The sequence below is a fragment of the Saccostrea cucullata genome, unplaced genomic scaffold (assembly GCF_032062105.1).
Source record: "Saccostrea cucullata isolate Sc308-1 unplaced genomic scaffold, CSIRO_AGI_Scuc_v1 ctg1435, whole genome shotgun sequence".
Lineage (NCBI taxonomy): Eukaryota > Metazoa > Mollusca > Bivalvia > Ostreida > Ostreidae > Saccostrea > Saccostrea cuccullata.
The window spans coordinates 123,033-146,753 of record NW_026919480.1 but is presented as its reverse complement, the minus strand read 5'-3'; the positions used below and the strand labels follow the sequence as shown (position 1 = coordinate 146,753).

General features: G+C 32.2%; 2 long non-coding RNA genes across 2 annotated transcripts; one reads left to right on the top strand and one right to left on the bottom strand.

Moving 5' to 3' along the window:
• Nucleotides 1-380: 380 nt before the first annotated feature.
• LOC134232413 (uncharacterized) lies at nt 381-3,570 on the bottom strand. The gene is made up of 4 exons (XR_009984773.1): nt 3,459-3,570; nt 1,746-1,755; nt 907-989; nt 381-658 (listed from the first exon to the last, which is right to left on the bottom strand). It is a non-coding gene; the product is annotated as an uncharacterized LOC134232413 (long non-coding RNA).
• A 4,406-nt stretch (nt 3,571-7,976) lies between these two features.
• On the top strand, nt 7,977-10,376 carry LOC134232408 (uncharacterized). Its single transcript, XR_009984770.1, has 4 exons — nt 7,977-8,014; nt 8,618-8,652; nt 9,971-10,020; nt 10,304-10,376. It is a non-coding gene; the product is annotated as an uncharacterized LOC134232408 (long non-coding RNA).
• Nucleotides 10,377-23,721: the final 13,345 nt, after the last annotated feature.

The following is a 23,721-nucleotide window of genomic DNA, read 5'->3' as shown; positions in this document are numbered from 1 at the left end:
TTAAAGAATATCAAATAACAAAACATATTGGTAAGAGTGTTATTAAAAAAAATTACAAAATGGTCTTCTTGTAAAAATAAACGTTCAAATTCATAATGTCATTTTTGCAACATGCTTTTACCATGGAACATTAACAATTTGAAAGAGAAATATTTATAATTATAAACAGAAATACTGAAGTTAAAAATTGATAGCGACAGTAAATTGTATCAAAGCAGAGTGATAAACATTCGATACAGAATGACTTAGAAAATAAATTTCAAGAATTTAATGACACAATAGATAGTACTTGTGATATAAATGTAGATACTATAAGGACTCCGACATAAATCTCATAAGGTATGTGTTACACTTAGTAGAGGATCCATAATACAGACCAACTTGTTTAGATACAATTGATAAATTTATGTGGCAGCCAAAAAATCACACAACTTCGGGACGATATTTTGTAGAACTTTAGATGTTCCAGTCACTCTAGGTTTGCCATCAATGGTTTTGGGAGAAAACATAAATTAATCTATTTTCACCATTTCTGACATAGCTATAGATCAGCTTAGATGAGAAAGTGCCATCGTCTCTGCCAGACTCCTCTTCATGAAACGTTACCAATCAGCACACACAAATACCAGTAGTTCTTTGATTTTTCAGCATTGGACACCTGTTGAAAATGAGAAATATTTTTGTACTACAAATGATTGTTTCATACAGATTAATAATGTACATGTGATTCATTAAAAGTTTGCAGCAGAGATTATTCCGTCCAACATGACGGGGTATTCTATTGTATGTAGGAAAATTTTTTCTTACACTGATTCTCGGGCAAATTGAGATATAAACATTTGATTTTAGAGCCACCAAATTTAAAATATATGTATCTACTAAATGATATAATAAAACTGTTCATACCATCAAAATCCTTTCATGTATTAATTGTAGATTTAATATTGACGACACATTGAGGGTCTCCCACAATGAACTGTAGATTATAGCTACAAAAAGGATAGATACAATTAAATTACATGTAATTATTTAGATGCATGAACATGTAAATCCTATTTATAAATTATATGCCTTATCCAAAATTTCATGGTTTCAGATGAAAATTTAGATGAGGAATTAAGCTCCAATGTTTTATACTAGTTTTCAATGCCTAAATTATATATTTACTAGTTTTCAATGCCTAGATTACATAGCGTAAATTCCAAATGCAAAATATATAGAGAATATTACATACTAAAATCCATATCATATGTCATATCAGCCCGAGTGGCCCCATATCAGCCCGAGGGCCGTAGGCCCGAGGGCTGATATGGGGTCTGAGGGCTGATGTGACATATGATATGGATTTAAGTATGTAGTATTCTATTTATCATAATTATATTTAAAACACTTAATATGCAAGTTCACATATGGTCATTGATGAATTTTTTGATCTTGTTTGTGACATTTCTCTCAAAAATCTAATAAAGCCTTTTTTTAGGTAACTGAAAAAAATTAAGACCTTAAATGTCATTTAAGAAAGATTTATTATGAATATTAAAATAAAATCAAGTAAATTGATTTTTAAACGTTATACAAATGTTACTTCCGGTATGATATGGATTTTCGGCCCGCCGGTCCGATACGTGATATGGATTTTCGGACCGGTCCGAGATATGGGGTATTGTGACGTCACCCGTATCACACCGTGCAGAATCGGTGTATTTATTACTAAGTATATGATGAATATAAAAATAAATGCTTACCTGTTACAATCTGTGTATTGAGTATTGACACCATGACTTTGCAACAGAACTAACCCCAATCATGACAAAATTGTTCCAACTTTCACTTGATACCGGAAAAGTGCCAGACGACTGGAGAGAAGCATCTATTGTCCCCATATTCAAGAAAGGAGAGAGACATTAAGCCTCAAACTACCGCCCAGTCTCTTTAACTTCCATATCATGCATTTTGTTAGAACATGTTGTACACAGCCAAATCATGGAACACTATGACAGTTACAATATACTGGCAGATCAGCAACACGGTTTTAGATCAAGACGACCATGCGAGTCGCAGTTATTGATTACTGTGGACGAGGTGGCCAAGTCACTGGCCCTTGGAGAGCAAGTAGACATAGTGCTGATGGATTTCTCCAAGGCCTTTGACAAAGTGCCACACCAGCGCCTCCTACACAAACTGCACTTTTATGGCGTCAGAGGTAACACGTGGAACTGGATCAAGGATTTCCTGGCGAAACGGACACAGCAAGTCACCTTAAAGGTTAAATCCTCTACCAGAGCTGATGTCATCTCCGGGGTTCCCCAGGGGACTGTGATGGGACCGTTACTATTTCTCACCTTTATCAATGACTTGCCGGAGCATACATCATCGGACGCAAGATTATTTGCTGACGATTGCCTGCTCTACCGAAAAATCAACTCCAGAGCAGATGCCGAACAGCTCCAAAAAGATCTGAAGTCACTAGAGAAATGGGAACGAGAATGGCAAATGGAATTCCACCCCCAGAAATGCACAGTCATCCATGTCTCCAGGAAACAGCTTCCCATAACCAACAAATACCTCCTTCATGGCCACACTCTAGAGTCAGTCAGCAGTGGAAAGTATCTAGGTGTAACATTAAACAATAGGCTGAACTGGACGGAACACATATACAATATCCGAGCCAAATCAAGCAAGACCCTAGGCTTTCTCCGACGCAACCTACAGAAATGTAGAGCCAACATTAAATCTGCTGCTTACAGTACAATCGTTAGGCCCACCCTGGAGTATGCAGCGACTGTTTGGGACCCATATCAGCAAATCCAAATACAAATGTTGGAGAGTGTCCAGAGAAGAGCAGCAAGGTTTGTAAAGGGAAATTATTATGATAGAACACCAGGCTGTGTAACATCTATGATGGAGGACCTACAATGGGAGCCCCTTGAAACACGCCGACTAAGATCACGGCTCATCATAATGTATAAGATCAGTAACGACCTCATTGATATCCCAGCAACATCGTACTTAACACCAGGGGATACTCGGACAAGGGGCAGCAAATACCGTCAGACACCTACATACAAAGACGTGTACAAGTTCTCCTTCTTCCCAAGAACCATCAGGGTCTGGAACAGCCTGCCAGATCATGTTAAAGAAGCCAGTACCATCGAAGGCTTTAAGAAGCAGCTAAGCAATACCATAGCTGCTTCCTATCACCTTAAGTGACATGTAGAACATTGTTTTTAACCGATTTTTAACTGTAAATAAGAGGCTTTTAGCTGTGTTCGACGTGCTACTACACTCCATATCGAGGTCAGCACTGGACAGAAAGAAGAAGAAGAAGAAGAAGAAGAAGAAGAAGAAGAAGAAGAAGAAGAAGAAGAAGAAGAAGAAGAAGAAGAAGAAGAAGAAGAAGAAGAAGAAGAAGAAGAAGAAGAAGAAGAAGAAAAAGAAAAAGAAGAAGAGAAGAAGACACTGAAGTTCTGCATCCCTTTGGATTTTCTCAGCTTTCGGGAACACCGATGCCAACTGCAAGCAATTTCCGCACTTTATGTACCAAAACCACCTAACCAGAGTTTCACCCACATTTAATTGCTCTCTTGCAAAAGAATAATGGTCCGAAGAAACAATATTTGAACGCAATTTGAGGCAATGAACATCAAACTCGATGACCCTCCGAGTCATCTTACGATCTTTTAGTCTCTTACTGCTTAAAATTAGGGTAATACCATAACAGCATCCCTCACAAATATGCATGGAATCACAAATAAGTTTATTTCACAAGTACGATCTTCTAAAGCACCTCGGTGCGCATCAAATTAAGTCTTTTCTTGAACCGTTCCTTCCCTGTCTGATTTTTCATGGGCGCTGCCATCTTGAATTTTATAGTCTCGGAGACAACGTTTTATTTTAAAGGATGTACCTTTAAACGTATTTAAACAGCAAATTTGTTATCATCTTGTTGTTTTCTTGAATCATCTATCAATTGAAATAAAAATATTCGAATTGTGCCTTTTGATATTCACTCGAACTGAAAAAGCATTTTATTCCGTAAACTACCGAGATCAATCCGAAGTTTACCGAAATTGCAGCCTATTTCACAACTTGAAATGAAAACTTTTTCAAGATAAGCTTCATGTTTTTATAGAAATATTTTTTATACCAAATTATATATTTTCGTGTTTTTAAAATGAGTAAATAGATGACCAAGCATCGTTTTAATTAGATATAGGGCTTGAGTAAAAATTACGACCTCAATTTTCTGTATCTGTATTGTTACGTCACAGGATCCCAAAGGGTTTTAACGTGACGGAGGGAGGGCGCATTTGGTTGTGCTGATGTTCTAGCACTGACTTGAAGCTCTCTAGCTTAGAGGCACGGATTATTTCTTCTTTATGATTGTTCAACTCTATAGCAATACGCACAAAGAACGAGTTCTGAAATTGGTCTACCTTTGCGTCTGGTATTTCTACTGCTTTGTTGCTGTTTCTTATGCTACTGTTTATTATATTAGATGTATTGGTAATCTTCGTACACTTTGGGTCTGATGTTTCTTTTCTGTTTTTGAAATTTGATAAATTTATCGGGTGCAATAGCTGGTATCTGCCCCTCAACCACGTGCACTTTGTTGACGTCTATTTTGTAGTAAGGTAAGGTCAAGTTCTTTCAGCATCTTTGTCATTGTACCGTCTTCCCTCCATTTGCAATCTTTCCATCGGCTTATATTTTTACTTCGTTGAAACAACCTTCTTACTAAGGGTTAACCTATCATTTGAGGTGCTGACCCCATAGTATATGTATAATTAGAGCAATGTTTTAGGGTCTTTTCCGGTCGCTTCTGTCGCTTTTACATGAAAAAATTAATGGTTTTTTTAACCTTACGGTTTTCCAAGTACAGAGAATTCACACTTTGTTGCCCTTGATCGAACAGAATGTGGAGCTAACATCGTACATATGTAAGAATGGATCTAAAATTAGATTGGATGAATAACAGTTTCATGTCTTTAGAATATGATATATCTATTTTCAATCTTCCTAATTATTTTGTAAGACCCAAGAGCGTTTTTTTTTCAAAGGTTTAAAACATATGAGCCATTACATGTCAATAACGTATATTTTAAATCGATGGCTGACTATTTAACGTGTTCGAGCACAGTGTTTTACTTGGCACAAAAAATGCTGCCTAAAAATTCACATATTTAAAAAGAAGTGGGCGTCCTCATTATCGCATGAAGATTGAAGAAATTAGGATGACCGCCGCCTTAGAAAACGGATTCGTACATTCATGTACATCGTAAATACATACTAATTGTTGCAATAAAAAAGTATGTTTTGAAAGTTTATTTTGACGCAAACTCTTCATACATGTATCTTCAAGTGCATGCAGTCATAATATTATGTTATATTATATAATATTATATAATATTATTTTATATTATATTATATTGTATTATATTATATTATATTATATTATATTATATTTTATTTATTATATTATATTATTATATATATAAAGACAATGGGGACTTTTAAAATAGGTAAAGTTCGCAAAAAATAAAGTTTAATACCTTTGAGTTTTATTTTATGATAGGTTGGAAACGAATGCACACAATTAACAATATTGCAGGAGTAAAGATTTTCCTGAAGATAACAAACAATAGAGCGTAAGCGAGGTTTGTTGTGGAATGTCCCACGTGATAGGAAGTTTTAAAGTATATATGTTAAATGGGGTACACACCTGTATTTAAATAAGAAATGGCGGACCTGTGCAGTGTATATAAGTGAAATTTCTCGCAGGTAAGGACTAAAATGTGCTCTTAATATATATCAAAAATGCATCATAGTATAGTAAATGTACAGGTTTTTTTTTTTTTTTTTTTTTTTTTTTTTTCCAAATAAGAAGCTGTTGAATATTCCAAAGTCAACACATGTGTATGAGAATCGGTAAAACGTTCATGTTCAGAATAACAAGCAGTTTATAGACCATTTTATCAAATCAAGAGTTCAGTCTTACTTGTAATTTATCTATTGTAATTAGCCACAAAGCAAAGTTTAAAAAGAAATATAAATAGTTCTGTCTCATTGCATCGGTATTCCAAGGTTCCACGTAAGTCCTTGGCATTTAAAAATATCGCAAGAAGTTTTAATCGGGGCATTCACACACCTCCTAACCTTATTAGCAATAATTCGGAGATAAATGTTATAAAATATGAACAAAATCCGTAAACGTCCGAACATCTTTCCTTGCGAGGATATTCAACGAGAGCAACATGCCCGTGGTGAAATTCGAGAGAGAAATTCAACATGAAAAAAGAGGTAAAACTTTATGTTTTCTCGTATTATAAGGTTTGTAAATTGCAAAAAAAAAAAAAACAACAAACGTTTCTTTACTTGAAAAGTGAAAGTACATATGTAGGTATACGGCAATCTCTACCCAGAGTTGTCGTTCCACGTTGTAGCGAAGCGAACGGCAACTCTGGGTAGAGATTGGGTATACGGTTTCTCATTCTGTCAAGTGCTATTGCACTTTAAAGTGTCAAAAACAGCACCTCTCGATTTTGTAAACATGTTTCCACGTGGAAGGGAGTATTTGTGTCGGTCAAGATTAACCCACAAACATTGATTTAGTAAACAAAAACACTCGTAAGTAGAATTTTATTTATTTCTTCGATTACATGTAGCACAAAATGGCTAAATATTTTAGGGCATGTTTGTCAAATGATGTTAATAGCATGTCTTAAGTTGAAGAGAAAATGCAGATGCGCTATAGGCCGTTCCTACTTGTAAGGTAGTCTAACATGGCATGCATATGCAGAATTACGCGTATAAAAGTCTTTATTTTTACTTATCAATACCCAGTGACTTGTGAGAACCATATGTGGGTTTTTTTTAAATACCAAAAGATTAAAGTACTCGTGTGTATGCACAAGAAGTTCTTCCGAATTTCCTCTACACATATACATGTGTACCTGGATAAAGGTTTCTTTACAATTGTTTGCAGTTTTAATAGTGTCAGCTGTTTATATCAATCGTGCAGTTTTTCACTAGTGCCTACTGATCAAAAAATGGTGGTTACTTTTCTAGTTTAATATCATAGATATTCTGATCAGATGCATGTCCATGTCAACATGAGTCAATGCATGCAGTTCTCACATACTTGTGTATATTTACATTTCCAATGTCTTTGTCCTAGATAAAATAACCAAATGTAAATGTACTTTATTTCCTTAATTATCAATGTATTCCCTCGGTTCCAAAAAAACCACATGTAGGGCGGAACAAATAGTTAGACAGAACAGTGCTTGGAGCACGTGGATTGGCGGAATCAAAGCATGTAATCATAAGGAATAACTGTCAGATTTTTCAATTCCTTGAAGATGATCAATCGATTGGCTTGCGTGATAATTTTATGCATAAACGCCTTCGGCGTTTATGCAAATTATCACGCAAGCCAATCAATTGATCACTTCATGAAATCGAAAAATAAGACAGTTATTCCTTAAATATATCAGACATGAAACTTCACATATGTAGCTTATGAAAGTTTTTGAATATTTCTTTATGTACCACTTTTTTCCCTTTAAAAGTATTGCCCATCTAAAACTTAGCTAATGAGATAGTATAAATATTATAAAACCAGAGGTACTGTGAGCAATGAGCTTTGACACTGAATTAGTGTCCATGTTTTGCTACGAGAAACCCACATATGTGTCGGATCAAAAAATAAAATAGAAGATGCACCATTGTAATTTGTAATAAAAATTCTGTGAAAGTCTCATCAAATATCACTCAGTGGCATAAGCTGAGGAATAAGCAGATAAGAGATGGGTACCCCAAAGCGTAACAGAAGGACAGACATACCAATTATGCATCAATCTGTGTCTCTGTGGATGTAAACATAATTTACATTGATGTTTTGCATTTTTGTTTGTAAGAAAACATGTATCTAATTAAACATGAAAAATATTTTTCTTTTTTGTTTGTCTATTGCGGGTTAGAGTACATGTACATCTTGAACAGCCATTTCCAGGTATGACAAAAATAAGTAAACACAATTGACCCTTTAAGATCATAAACAAAGATTATTGAATTTCGAAAATGTATATATATATGATGTAAGACAAATGTGAAATCATTGTAGGGCTAGAAAAAAAATCTTTCACTGCTCACTCAGGCTTTTTACTGGTCAGCTCATCATAATATCATTATGCCACTAGGCTACTACTAGCCTAGATAAAAAAAAATTCACTGACCCCAGTCCAGTGAGCAATCAATTATTTTTTAGCCTTGCATTGTAAAGTCTGCTATTAAAGTCTGCTGGACATTCCATCCTTTTTGTTGTTGTTTTTTTTTATGATATGCACCATCCCACACAAATCACATACACAAGAAAGTATTTTTTTTCACTTTTAAAACATGGGCATTACTGATCTTTACATGTGTACAATGTATCTTTTCTTTTGAAGAATGGCATTGTTGATTGAATTTAAAAATGATCTGCCATATGTATGCGCATGATGCTGTACTAAATGCATGCACATAAATTTTAATTTCATTTAAAAAAAAGCAAATATATAAAAAAGAAAATTATTATCAAAACAATTATAATGTGCAATGAATGTTTTTCTTGTAGGATATATTCTGAAGACAGCGATGTGAAAGTTCAAGGTTTGCCTGTTTTATTATTATAATATTATTCTTTATTGCTTAATACATACGTATTATCACAATTTCATTACAAATATAATTAAGAAAAACTAGATTGGTATGGTTTGGTATCAACACATGAAAAAAACAGCGCCTAGTTTATATAATAAAGTCACTTGGTATGGCGCGTCTATACATTAGATATAAAAACTTTGAGTCACATAATAAATGTAAATACATATACTGATATAATGATTGGACAAACGAAGAATGAATCACATTTTTTCATCTCTTAACTTAAAAGCTAAATGCAGAAATTTACCTAAATTACAAAGCTCAGAAAAGTTTTGTACACTCAATAATTGGACTAGTTTGGATGGTTTATTCCAGTTATAACTTTTAATATATTTACTTCTCAATTCCTTGTATAGGGGACGAATTAAAACAAAATGAAATTCATCTTCTATGATATTTTTACAAAATTCACAAAATCTATAAGTTCCTTCACAATATTTCTATGCCTGCCAGTTTCAATTGCAAGGTAATGGGAAGACATTCTTATTCTACTTATTTGTTTTTTTTAAAAAGATTAGGTATTGACTTTCTTAAATAATATTGCAAGATTAAATAATCTACAATGTGTCTGTAAAAAGTACATTTTGTTGAACAATTAATTTCTGCCATGAGATTTTGTATGAAATTATCTGTTATTCTTTGTTTGATTACAGGAAATTGATTATAAATCATTTCTTTGTCTTGTTCAAGCCAGATAAATCCGAGTCCATTCTCAAAAAGTTTTTGTTTGATATTTACAACCCAGTTATCAGAGTGTCTGCCGGAATATTCACATTCATTGAACAAATATTCATAACACATTTTCAAAATACAATTGTCAGTTTTTAACAGCTTTAACCAAAATTTAAAAAGGCTGTTTTGAGTATTGTACATGTAACTTTAAGGATATAATGTTGCATATTCAATGTTATAACTGTAAGGATAAATTTATAACATGTAATATGCAACATTATAAGTAGTATTTAATTATTTTCATCCTGATCATGCTGTTTGGAATAAACAAAGAAAAAATATGAAACTCGCCCAATTACTCCAATATATACACCTGTATACATGTACATATCAGTGTATAAAAGAATCCTGTGTAATTAAGTTATCTATATATAGTTAGAGAGAGAGAGAGAGAGAGAGAGAGAGAGAGAGAGAGAGAGAGATGTTGATAAAAAGGGTCAATATAATTGAAATTAATGCATGATCAGGACAGTGATTTTTGTTTTCGTTTAATGCTCAAAGATTTAATCACATTCTGTTCTATTTTCTGCAGATCCTTTAATAATAAAGAATGGGTGGAAAAATTCTCACATCATGCTGCATGTAAGTTCAAGACAGAAGAAAATCCATTAAAGGGGACAGTATAAATATAGTTTGTTGTATAATTTTTAATCAAACAATTTAATGAACTGAAACTTATGCCAATATATAAATCAGAATATTATGCAAACTTAAAATGATTTTCATATTTTTCTGATTTGCATGTAGTGCAATGATATTTGTCAGTATTTTTCTTTCATTTTTTTTGGCAAATTGCAAATTCATGTATTTTGTTTGGATTAATTAAAGTTAGAGGATTGTATTTATTTGTTAATCATAATTGTAGTTCAGCTGTAACAATACAAATTATCTGATGAAAGCTTCAACCACGAGAATAGGAAAGGATGTCAAGGCCAAAGAGAAGGTACGTTGCTTACTGGTGAAGATATGTTATTGATGTAAATAGAGTAAAGCAATAAAATAGAGAGAACAATAGTAATCCGTAGACAAACAAGAGGCCCACAGGCCTTATAGGTCACCTGAGTATTGTGTAACAACCTCCAAACAATTAAATTTGGTTCGTGTTTAAACCGGAGGCCATGAAATTCACAATTTACAATTTTGAAAGAGGCACCATTGCTTATCATTATTATTAACTTAGCATGCTTACTCTATTTACTTTATGCCCAGAGGTAAATCAGAGTAACAAAGAGAAAATACACTTCCACTTTATAACCAGTTGTGCACCTCACCCCAAAGGAACCACTGACCCAGGGCCATATATTTCAAAATTTTGCAACTTTAATTATAAAATGGTTGATTAATACCAAAGAGCAGATTTCGAAGCATTAATTTATTTTCAGACTATGTAACCACCCCCCCTCCTTGACCCTGGGGGCAGAAAAACCACTTTGCTAGATGCACCTTTCTTCATCATAAATATATATATATACTTGGATCATTGGCTTAAAACCCAGAAGCAAAGAAAAATATTTTCAAAAAATAAATGTATTTTTACTATATAATCAATAGAGCCCCGCCCTAACACCAGAAACCCTGACCCTGGGGCCATAAAATTCAAAATTTTGGAAGAGGCACTTTAGCTCATCATAACTATGTACTTAGTTAGTGTATTTAATACCCAGGAGCAGAGAAGAAGATTTTCAAAGAAATAATGCATTTTAACTATATAATCTATAGAGCCCCGCCCTAACACCAGAACCCCTGACCCTGGGGCCATGAATTTCACAATTTTGGAAGAGGCACTCTTGCTCATCATAACTATGTGCTTAGTTAGTGTATTTAATACCCAGGAGCAGAGAAGAAGTTTTTCAAAGAAATAATGCATTTTCACTATATAATCTATAGGGCCCCACCCTAACACCAGAACCCCTGACCCTGGGGCCATAAAATTCACAATTTTGGAAGAGGCACTCTTACTCATCATAACTATGTGCTTAGTTAGTGTATTTAATACCCAGGAGCAGAGAAGAAGATTTTCAAAGAAATAATGCATTTTCACTATATAATCTATAGGGCCCCGCCCTAGCACTAGAACCCCTGACCCTGGGGCCATGAAATATACAATTTTGGTAGAGGACTCAATGCTCATTACATTCATGCCAACAGTTTGCCTGCTTGATGTCCAGGAGTAAAGTAGACGATTTTTAAAGATTTCATTAATTTTAGTGGTTTTGGCCCCACCCCTCAGGCCCCAGGGGAGCGGGGACCATGAAATTCACAATTTTTGTTCTGCTCCACCCATAAATGCTGTATACCAAATTTGGTTGAAATTTGGTTCAGTGGTTTCAGAGAAGAAGCTGAAATTGTTCAAATGTTTACTCATGATGCACGACGACGACGGACGAAAACGGATAGCAATAGGTCACCTGAGTTACTCAGGTGACCTAATAAAATTAAATCAATTCTTTTCAAGAATAGGCAAGTCATGATAAGTCACTCTGAGATAGTTCAGAGCAGATGTAGATTTGTTCAGATCATAAAGGTATAGGGTGGGGTGGTGCCACGGTGGGGGGGGGGGGTATCAAAGTTTTATTCTGGAATATTTAAGGATTTTTATAAAATCTTATTAGTAGATTATCAGAGCCGCGATGCATCATATTTTTTTAACGAATACATCATAGTACAGAATCCCAAAATCAAGGGTATTGGATGTGCCATAATTAGAGACAGAATGTTTATTTTGAAAGTCGTTTGTAAATATTGCAAAATCATTTTGTTTATTTCTTGGCTTTTAAATTAAGTAGAGATTAAAATAATTTCAGTTTTCATAATTTAAATTCCTATTTTAATATCTTGAGTTTCAATCTTTCAATTAATCTTTAAATATCAAACTAGCTGCAAATTAAAATAGCTGGTTATGAATAATCTGCAGAGCTCACAAACTAGATAAGGTCAAATAGCTACAATTTTCAGAGAGAAAGCAATATTTTGGGGTTATAGAAAAGGGGCATAACTCTCATCATGATAGTAAATGATGGATGACAAGTGTGAAAAATGTGTGCTGTTGGACATCAAGTGAATGCAGTGCAGTCTAATTAAGTACAGTTAAACAACAGAACAGATGTATCTTAAATCAAACAACTTTGACTACCTAGGGTCATGTTGGTGTTCATGACAGTATTACAAATTGGATAAATGGTTTGCAAACACTTTGCATTGCATACGTTTTATTTTGTTAATTTAATTAGCTCATTTTGCGCAGATCTCTTTCTCATGCAGATTATTAATGAACAATGATAGATTGAATTAGCAACCATAAATGGCATATATGAATTTTATATACTCTGTTTAGAGTTGAACTTTGGTATATATCTTCAACACTGAGTGATATCTTGAACACATTGAGATATCAAAGTTATTTTTAAGTTCCTTGAACACTTTTTTGTTCTATATATCTTAACCTGAATCTCTTGGATATCTCAGTTTTTCAGCAGTCCAATAAGCCTTTCAAGATAACAAGTGTGACTTTATTTTATTGATTCAATTAATTTTTGATGAATTATAAATATATCAATCATATACTTTTATATTAATGTATTAACATTTTATATTTTTCAGGCCATATAAAAATGGTTGCTGAATTCATGAAGACTGGGATGATACAGTACTTTTCTACTCTTATGAACCATATCTAAACATCGTTTGAGGATCCCTTTCTAAGAAAAGAAGAATTTGCATATTCAAAGACTCTTTAGTTTATTGTTTGTTTGTATGTTGTTTAACGTTCTTCTTGAGAATTTTTCACTCATGGGGATGCCAACATTTGCTAGTGGAGAGCTGCAAATTTTGTCCTTTACTTGGCGAACATGGCTAATTGAGCAATGAGGGATCTTTTTGGTGCTAGCACCTACTGCAACACAGGACCTCTGTATATACAGTCTTTTCTCTATTTCCGACAGTGGGATTTCGAACCAGCAATTTAATGATCAACTTATAACTCATGACTCTCAAGGAGACGTTCTTGCCACTGCGCCAAGCAGGCGACTTCATAGGTTGTACAATAATAAGATAAGATTTATAACTTAAAACTGGTGGTTTTAATAAATTCAGTCACAGTATAGAAAATGTTTGGAAAAAAGGGGGGTAATAGCTAGCTCTCACTAGTATTGAACGCTTAAACTATATGAGTTGCATATTTTAATTACACATGTATTTTAAACCAGATCAGTAAAGAAAGAAACACCTGAATATTTTTACTATGAATTTTATTATAAGGTTGACTTTCTTTAAAAATGGAACTTTAATCTTTTTGAATAGGACGAAAAAAATAATTAGAATGTACATGTGAACTTAGTTTTGTTTATTAAAGATATATTCAAAATTTGTAGATCTTGTGAAGGATATCTAAATATTGTTTTATAAATTTTTACTTCATTTTTAAACAGCGTAATCTTTATTGTACATACTTCCTGTAATTTACAACTTATTTGTTGTTGAATATTTCATTGTCTGTCTACATGTAGTGCTTAATAATTTATTGTAAATACAAATATGATTGCATGCTGTTTGTTTACTTTGTCTTTTATTTTTACAATATGAGTCATGATGTATAAATGGTGTACATATCAGTTTAAATTATTTTTTTTGAATTCATTTAACCAAAAAAAAAATCAATTACAGAATATAATTATGTAGATAGATACCTTCCAGAGATATATACATGTATTAGTAGCTGCAGATATGTAGCTTATGTAAAATCAGGTACAGTGCATACTTAAAAATCAATTTACCTGTATTCATTAAACAGAAACTTAGTGAACATATTTATATACATAAGCAGTATTTCATACTGGAAATAGACTGTGTGTTAATGTTATACTCATTTAACATAAACATTGATCAGAAATGATGTTGATGAAATAAAACATATATCTCAAAATATTTTTTTCCTCCAATTAATCACAGTGTAAATGTATATAAATTGATAAAAGAAACTAACTATACCATTAAAAATCTTGAGTTGTCTTTCCTTGTTTAAAGAAAATATCTGATGCAATGAATGCTCCCTTTGGTTTATGACCCTGAATATTAATAAGGTTAGGAGGTGTGATTCATTTAACACTTGAAATAAATCCTGCAAGCAATTTTTCATGCATAATCGTATTTTATATGACAAGATTATTTTATTTTTCTATTTTCAATACAATTACCATAACGTTTTCTTGCAAGCAATAAATAAGGTAAGGTTTTTTATCTTGCACGATTTACTAGAAATGTAGTGTGCCCTTATGACTAACTAAGGTGTGTTGAGGTTTCGGTATTTTTAATTAAGAAGGCTGGGGGGTCAACAAATTAACATGAAATCAACAACCAGATACATCGTAAATTTTTAGATATGATATCTATAGCTATCAACTATCATTTGACAAAGAAAAATTTCATACATTTTAGTGTTTAGATTTGATCAGTTTTGTATATCTTTATACGGAGCTCTTCTTCTAAAGCAGACCGAGATATATTCGAATATAAAAATTTCAAAATATCATTGAAAACAATTCAAATTTTGTTTCTTGATTGCTGAAATAAATAATATGTTGACCGTGCTACCGTTAGGGCGAGCGCAGACACTTATCCAGTTTTAATTTAGATCGGACTCGTCAAACCGCACGTGGAATTCGGTGCGTTTAAGACTCTTGACATCACATGGCGTCGTTTGCATGTTGCTTTACCAAACCGACGCCTGAACTGGGCTGATTTCAATCAGTTTATGATTATTTTTTCTGCAATAAACAGATAAATTCATTAAATCAAGGCAAGTTTAGTTTTCTTTTAACTTTTGTCGTTATTCTTGCGAGAACGTGGTTTTAGCGTTTGTGTATGAAGCGATGCATTGTGGATGAAAATTACTGCGGATAAAAATTCTATGGAATGAATATGCATAGCTCGAATTTTCTCTTCGCCCAGGCGTTGTCGTTAGAGCTCGCAGTTACGAGCGTCGTGTCTGTCTGTTTGTCTGTTTGTTTGTGTGTTTGTCTGTCTGCAAACTTTAACCTCTGCAATAATTTTTGAACCATATATAGATAGAGACTTCATATTTGATATGCATACTCCACTAATAAGGCTCTTTCAAATAACACAACGGTTAGTGCAAAGGCATGTTCAAGTTAAAATTCCAAGTTAAGTTTATAAATATTTTAACACGCATTGTAGTTTCTGAAAAGTGCTGCGATTCCATCCAAATTCTGCAATTTCATTGTTAAAATTTGATTTGTATGACCGAATGCTGTATTTTTTGCTGGTCAACGGCATGAAATACATGTGTATTGATATTTTTTTTCAAGATTTCAAAAGGGTCTCAGCACATTTCAGATGCCTTAATAATTCTAGAGTTGATTTGTAAACCTTACTATGATGTATTGAGTGTATGTCCTTGCACTAGATCGATGTATTAAAACCACCACATAAGCCTCCGATTTATACTTTCATACAAATATCCAGCAGTATCAATCAAATACGTTATATATAGAAAATATGATTTGGATTGTAGACATTTAAATCAAATACGTAATATATAGAAAATATATCATGATTAATCATGAAGAGGACATTGAACTCAAGTTAATGGCCTATAGAATATTTGCAAATAATATTTTATTTAACAATATAATACATTTTTCTTTAGGAATATTTTACTTGATCTACCTCTCACTGTATCCAAACTACGTCACATTTTACGAACCGACGTTACATTGACAAGTGGATTGCGATCAGTTACTTGTTATTATTTGATATGTGGGATTTAACTAACGACAAAACGGCATGCTGTAGTAATTTAAGGAGTAGTTTGATAGTTTCATACAGGCTCAATTAGAAAATCACCACATTTTGTGGTATTTTTAAGAATTGCTGTTTGACATATTTTTTATGTTGTCATAGATAAGTTTTCCCATACAAATTAGGCTCCGCCCATTTTTGGTACCTTTACTGTGCTGCGAATAAACAGAGTGGAGAATTCTTAATTCTAGACGCGTGTTAGTATTTATTTCAATCTAAAATTATATGAATAATTCTATTATTGAACCACATCATTTCTGATTCTTTAGTTATTACGATTTGGATTGTTGACATTTAAAAAAAGTGTTTTAAATTAAATAACAATTTATAGTTTTTGATCTTATTGTTTACAATACTTTGACCCAACCAGACAAAGTTTATTCATATTACAACCAGTAATTTCAGAAGAAAGTATTTAGTATCAAGTTTAAATTATTTCTTAATATTCTTTTATTCCATGTTAATTTAAGGGATTTAATAAATATTTCTATATTAGACATTCTACATCCATCTCTTTCTGAGTCCCACTGTAACGTTTAATTTTCGAGATATGTTGTCAACTTTATTTCCCGATATAAACTTATAGAGAGCTTTTTTGAGTTGCTGTATTTACCTCGCACCGCAGCACTGTTAAGGCGTACTATGAGAAATCAGCGAAAATAGACGTGCAAAAAAGGAATACTTTTTAAAACTGAATTTATTTTAATTAAGCTGGTTTGGTATCACCGAACAGAAATACTTTTGGAAATAGCATAGTATAACCTACTCTGTACTGTGTGAAGTTTGGTCCTATCGATGGACAGTCACGTGATGAAGCATAGTTCGTGTACTGAATGTAGGTCATGAACAAATTTCAATATTGCAAAGGCATACCCTAGTTGAAATAAAAATTCAAGCTATTGTTTCTGCATACCTTGTAGTTTCTGAAAAGTGCTGCTGCTTTGAATAGAATTCGTGTTTTAATAGTTAAATTTTCAGGTACATAAGCCAACGTCAAAATATGTTTGACTTTTACCAAATATTTTGTGTATTTATAAAATCACGTCCTCGATTTAAAGAAAGCAGCAGCACTTTTCAAGTTAAGAAAAATATCCTTTGTCTATATTTAAAAAAATGGTAAAGATCTATTAAGTGTATGTCCTTGCGAAAGTTCGATTTTATGAGGCATCTCGATGTAAAAAATATGTAACCTGTACACTAAAACACGACAAAGTTAATAAAATAATCTTCTTGATAGTTAATTAAAAATCGCACTAAACAAAGGATAAGCATTGGTATGAATCGACTATTTAAAACCTGTAAATGATATTTCGTTCAATAATAAAACACATTTAATTCCTAAATCTGCCTCTATCATCACATGTAATACGTCATTTTTACCAAAATGAGTCATGTTTACAAGTTTATCGCGATCAGTGCTTTGACTATAACCAGCTGCATGGCATTTAACTAGCAAGTTTTTTTAAATGCATTGATAAGTTTTATTGTTGTTTATTTTGCTTATACAGTTTAAAGTTGCAAACTACTTCATTTTCAGGTATAATGAAAAATAAATAAAAGTCATATTTTTATGTGACGTCACACTTAACTTTTCCCGTATAAATTAGGCCCCGCTCCCTTATTCAAGCCTAAACAATGCTGCGACTTGGTTTCGGAAGGGAAATAAATTAATAATTTTGATAAAAGCAAAGTTTTTACTACCGTTATGTAACGGGTATTCCCGGCCGTATGATGTAAAACACCAGTTGTAGTTTTATACATTTATTGAGATGGCATCTTTATCTGATATGGAATTATGCAATAATGAAAAAAGTATAATTCGAATTGTTCTGCAATATACAAATTGCGTCATAAAAATATGTTCAAATAGTATTTAAATTAAATATTCCGATTATAAAAATATAACAAATTATCTGTCTTTCCTTTACAATTATTATCATTATTCATATGATAACATATGAAGTAGTCCTTTCAACTAAATTTTCAAGTTGCACATATAGTAAAAACATTTCATTGATAGATTTATAGGTACATGAATTTATCAAAAAAAGATAATTACTTATGCATAAATTAAATTAAATAATTAAAAATCTCAATTATTTATAATGGAATTGTACTATGTTATGTTTTAAGGACAGGTAACTCAGGTGTGAAAAATGACAAACTAAGTACCGAGTTATCGTTTATACGAATGACATATAGGCTACTTCAGTGTTGGTATTGTTATGTACACAAAAGGGTTCCTTACATTGTTTTGTACACAAAAGCGTTGACCAAATGAAGGTGAATATCCTCACTCTACCTGAAATAAAAGGGTCACATGAATGGGGAACAGACTATATTCAATACTTTTAACTGTCTTTGACGATTGTTATGAGTAAGAAAATATAATGACATGTTTTTTTTGTGCGCACTTTTTGCGCTTCCTATATAAAAATATATGTTTTTACAAGTAAATGCAACAACTAATTATCTTTTCTGTGTTACATAGCACGAAGAAGAACGACCGAATATAAACATTCAATCAGGTTCAAACGAAGAAGGAGGGTAGATTTCACTTTTTCACTTTTTAATGAAAAATTTTACTTACATGTATATCTAATTTAACGGTGTCCGCAACTATATAGTAAATAAGTGTAGTATTAGCGCTAAATTTAAAACCACTGGATTCTATTGACAGCAAAGAAACACTTAGGAAATGCTTAAAACTGACTTGCATAGTAACAGTTAGATACCTTGGACCTGCTCTAAACAAGTTTCAGCAACGAGTTATCGTTCATAACAGCGAACCCTAGCGGCAGTTGAAAGGCCTGTATGAAGAATGTACATTACACATGATATAAAGGAGTTAACTCTTAGAACTCAATTACGCTTTACAATCTTGTGAAGAGTTATCTTTTTCTATATTTCTTTGCAAATCATAAAAAATATATGTACAGGTATCAATCTGTTTCACTGCATAAAGCATTTTCTGTGTTAATTTTAGATTCAATCAAGATCTAGACTGCTTTTGTTTTCGAAATATTGGGCTTTAATTCAGAGAATTTTGTGAATTGAAAAAGAAGATCAAGTGCACTTTAAATCTAAAAAAGAATTGTCATCTGCATATTGTAGTAAACTAATTTTTTTCTGCACTATTTGGATGTCTTTGATATTTTTATTTTGCCGTATTATATGTCGTTATATTTCTACACAAAGATTAAATAAGGTAGGAGATACCGATTCGAGACCCTGCAAATTAAAAAAAATGGAAAAAAAATTACATTTTAAATAACACATAATTTGACTGTAGTTTATTGTACTGAAACCCATTTTATATGGCCAGGGCAAAAAAAGCAGGATACTGTTCATAAATTTTCATGAAATGGAGTCAAATGCTTTTTCAAAATCTTAATTAATTTTATTAATACAATACCAGGAATATGGTTTTCATATGTAACATTTATTACATCATGGATCATTCTTGTATTTTCCCCAATAAATCTATATCTAAGAAAGCCCTTTTGATTGTTATGAATTAAATAGTCAAGAATGTTTTTTAGTCCTATTTGCTTTACATGATGAAGAAATGTTATATGTTGTATTAAAAAGTGAAATTGGACGTCAGTTTGAAAGGAATTCTCTCGGATTACATGTATCACCCTTTGGTAATATAGAAATAATTTCCTGTTCCTGAGTTATGGATAATTCTCCCGGTGACTCCCACATAAAAAAAAAAATATATTGATCCGATAAGAAAGCTTCCAAAATTCCTTCCCAAAAAACAATAAAAAAAATTATTGTTAAATAATCACTACCTGGACATTTAATTTATCATTATTCATTTTTAAGTGCAGATTAGGGCTTTTTTAATGTTTTATATTATACATCCATCTAAATTATTGGACATGTTGTCATTCAGAACCCTGATACCATCATTATTTATACAGTCATGTAATATGTTCTAGATTCACATCTTGTAAGTTATTATTATAGAAGGTGTATAAGTTTTTATAAAATTTCCCAATTTCTCAATTTCTGATAAAATTCTTCCCGTAAAGTAATAATAATACAATTACTGTTCATTAGTTGGTTAACAGTTTTATTACTAAAATTTCTTCTTTCTAAACTAAAAAAATATTTTATCGGTTTTTCACCATGTTCAATCCACTAAAGTTTTGTTCTAACAAAAAAACCTTTTTCTTATTTCTTTCAAACTATTTTGGGCAGCATTTCACTTTTCTAAATTTCTGTTGATCTATAAATATTTCTTAATGATTCTAAATACTTGATTTCGTTTTCAAGGAAAATCATTTTTTCTCATTTTTGAATTTCCTTTTTATAGAAAAATAATGAATTGTACATGTAGCAACTCTTGTACTCAACAAATATTGTTCATAAAATAATTGATCATCTTTGAGTAGAAATAATTCATCATCATACGGAGGGACAGTATACTGTTCCTTTATTTTTCGTATAATGTTTTTTACAGTTCTTACATAAGACTGATGTAACAGGATTTTGGTATGGTAAATAACGAAAACGCCTGTCAGAGTTCGCACAATTTGTTAATAGTAGTAGAAGAATAATATTTTCCTGAAATGAATAATAACAATATTGAGAATATAATAAATTTATTAATGCGCAATTTAATATTATACACAATGCTGCATAAAAGGAAATAACTCTTATATTCATTACACATAATACAATTCTCCCTTAGAATTTACACTTTGTACATTCAATTAAAAAAACTGGCTCTAGAGTAGACTTCCCCCCAGAAAATTGGCTCTAGAGTAGGATCCCCTCCCCCCGGAAAACTTGCTCTAGAGTAGGATTTCCCCTACGCAAATCTCACACCAGAGTAAATTTTTCGGGGGGGGGGGGGTCCTACTCCGTATAGTAGATATAGAGTGCAATTTCCCCATGGGGCAATTTTCCCCCAAATCAAATATTAATTTCAGGACAGATGATACAAACAAATCTTGAAAATTACAATTTAAGTCCTATTTAGATAAGTAAAACAAAAGTTTAATTTTTCATTAAAAATTTCACAAAAATGGGATTTAAGGAGATTTAATATGACAACAAAATATGTAGATTAATAAGGATGGTTACAGAAAGGTGGAGATTTGAACATTATAGTTAATTGACAATTTTTAGATATTTTAGAACATTTATTATTGTAATCATTTACAACCAAAATAGTCCAAAAATGTATACCAATCTAGACATCTATTTCAGTTGTTTCATTATATTTTGAGAATATTTACAATTCATTTGAAAGCTAAATATTTTTGTTGAGATTCCATGATTTGCCTTACAACATACATTGTAAGTTTACCTTTTAAAAATCAGTTTGTCGTTTATCTTTTTCGCAGAAAAATATTGCGGCTGTGGTTTACATTTACTCTATAACGAAGGGGAAGGGGAAAATCCTACTCGAGAAAGAAAGAAGGTGAAATTTGGCTCTAGTGTGAGATTTCCCCTCTAGAGCACGATTTCCGGGGGGAGGGAGCTGGGCAAAATCCTACTCTACAATACCGGTATTCCTTTTACGTTGTTCATATTTAACTCCCCAAGGGTAAGTCAAACTATGTACAACTTTCATAGTCAGAACCGTTTCCCTTGCCTTTTTAATTTATAAATTATTATAATTAAAGTGATCTAAATGTGCAACTTGAATAAGATTAAAATCCCCACCCTAAATTACAAATTTCCTTCAAAATTTAAAATCATGTCAGCTAGATAATATTCGATCATCATTATGTAATCAATTTACATTTACTAAAAATATATCATGTTTATTAAATACATTGATCTACAGAACAAGCCAGTTACCTTCTTTATCCTTTTGTTCATTCAGTATTTTATCTTCAAAATTATTATTGAACAAAATTGCAAAACCTCAATAATTTGATTGACCAGGAGATATGTAAACATCATAGCCCAAAAGAGATCTAACTTGTTAGTAATCATCAAGAGTGAAATAAGTATCTTGTAAAAAGTAATTGAGATTTGTTTCGATTTAAAATAGTTAAGTACGTCCCTCCTCTTTTCTAGTTTCCAAGTCCCTCTACAATTAAATGTTATAATATCAAAACTCATTTAACTATTCCTTATCCGCCTGTATTAGATGATCTATAACTATGGCTTAACAAGTTAATGTTGTCATAAAATCAAAGACAAAATTGCACGATTCCAGGCATTTTCGATCGGAATAAAATTTCTTTTCCAACAAAGAAAAATTCATACATTTTCATTACAAAGACATAAAGACAGAAAAACGAAAATACAAATCTGCATCATTGCTTGATGGCTCACAAGCTGACAAGTTTAATGATATATGTGCCTTGGGTTCCTTGTCATGTCTATTTTATTTCACCGGATAGGCATATGTTCACGGATAGCTAAAGAACCCCATTTTCATATCGATGTCGTCGTAAATATGGAATTTAATTCTTCAGGTGCAACATTGTTCATAAATGGATCCATTAAAATACCGAGCAGTGGATATTATGTTGTCTTGAGGGAGGCTTATTATAAGGGCTGCATTCTCGTAAGTCATATCATCCGTTACTCTGAACTTGACATCATTCTGTAATTTTATATCTTTAATGTCAGATCGCTTCTTCCTGTCTTTTACTTTGGCTTCGATGGATTTTAGCGTTATCATAATTGGCCGGTGTTGGTTTTTCTTTCTTGAAATCCTGTGGATTTCTAGAATGTCATCTTCTTCAATCTGTTTGCCCACTTTCTCGGATACTTCATTCACAATCTGTAAGGGTTCTTACTCTTTCTTTTTTGGTAAACTATGATTTTGAAATATTATTCTTCCTTGAATTTTGTTCATTGTAATTTCCTTTGAAACTGCTGACTTTGATACCCATTCATTTTTTTTCGGTCTATTATGCACGTCATTTAACGCTTGTTCTTGATCCCTTATTTCTTTCTGCATATCTTTGTTTTCTTGATATAATTCCTCATTCTTTTCTCTGAGTTTTGCTACTTCTTCTTACACTTTCAAACTTTTCATGATACTCCTCAATAATTCTCTAGAGTTTTGAGTTCTTTGTTAATCCCAGTCATCTGTTTTTTTAATTGAATTCATTGTTATTTGCATGGGATTTTCCTTTGTAAGTTTTTGAGGGGATTCAGAGGGAAATCCCATTTTGGCTGTCCTTTTGACTGTCTTTTGGAAATTTTCTAGAAACTGGAGTTGAACCTTTACAAGTAGTAACACCAGTAGAAGGCATCTTAAAATATTTGTCAATAGTACTCATGTATATCTACAGGATTATAATAGATTTTACTCACTACACTATCGTTTTGATCTTATTCATTTAAAATGCCTCTCATACGCAGTTATGATAAAGCTGTCCGAGGGCTTAAAATGTCTTAAAAAAATATATATACATTTTATTTTGAGCTAGATTATAATTTCAGTATGTTATCCTTGTTTGAAATTGCAGTCAACTTGAGATAACA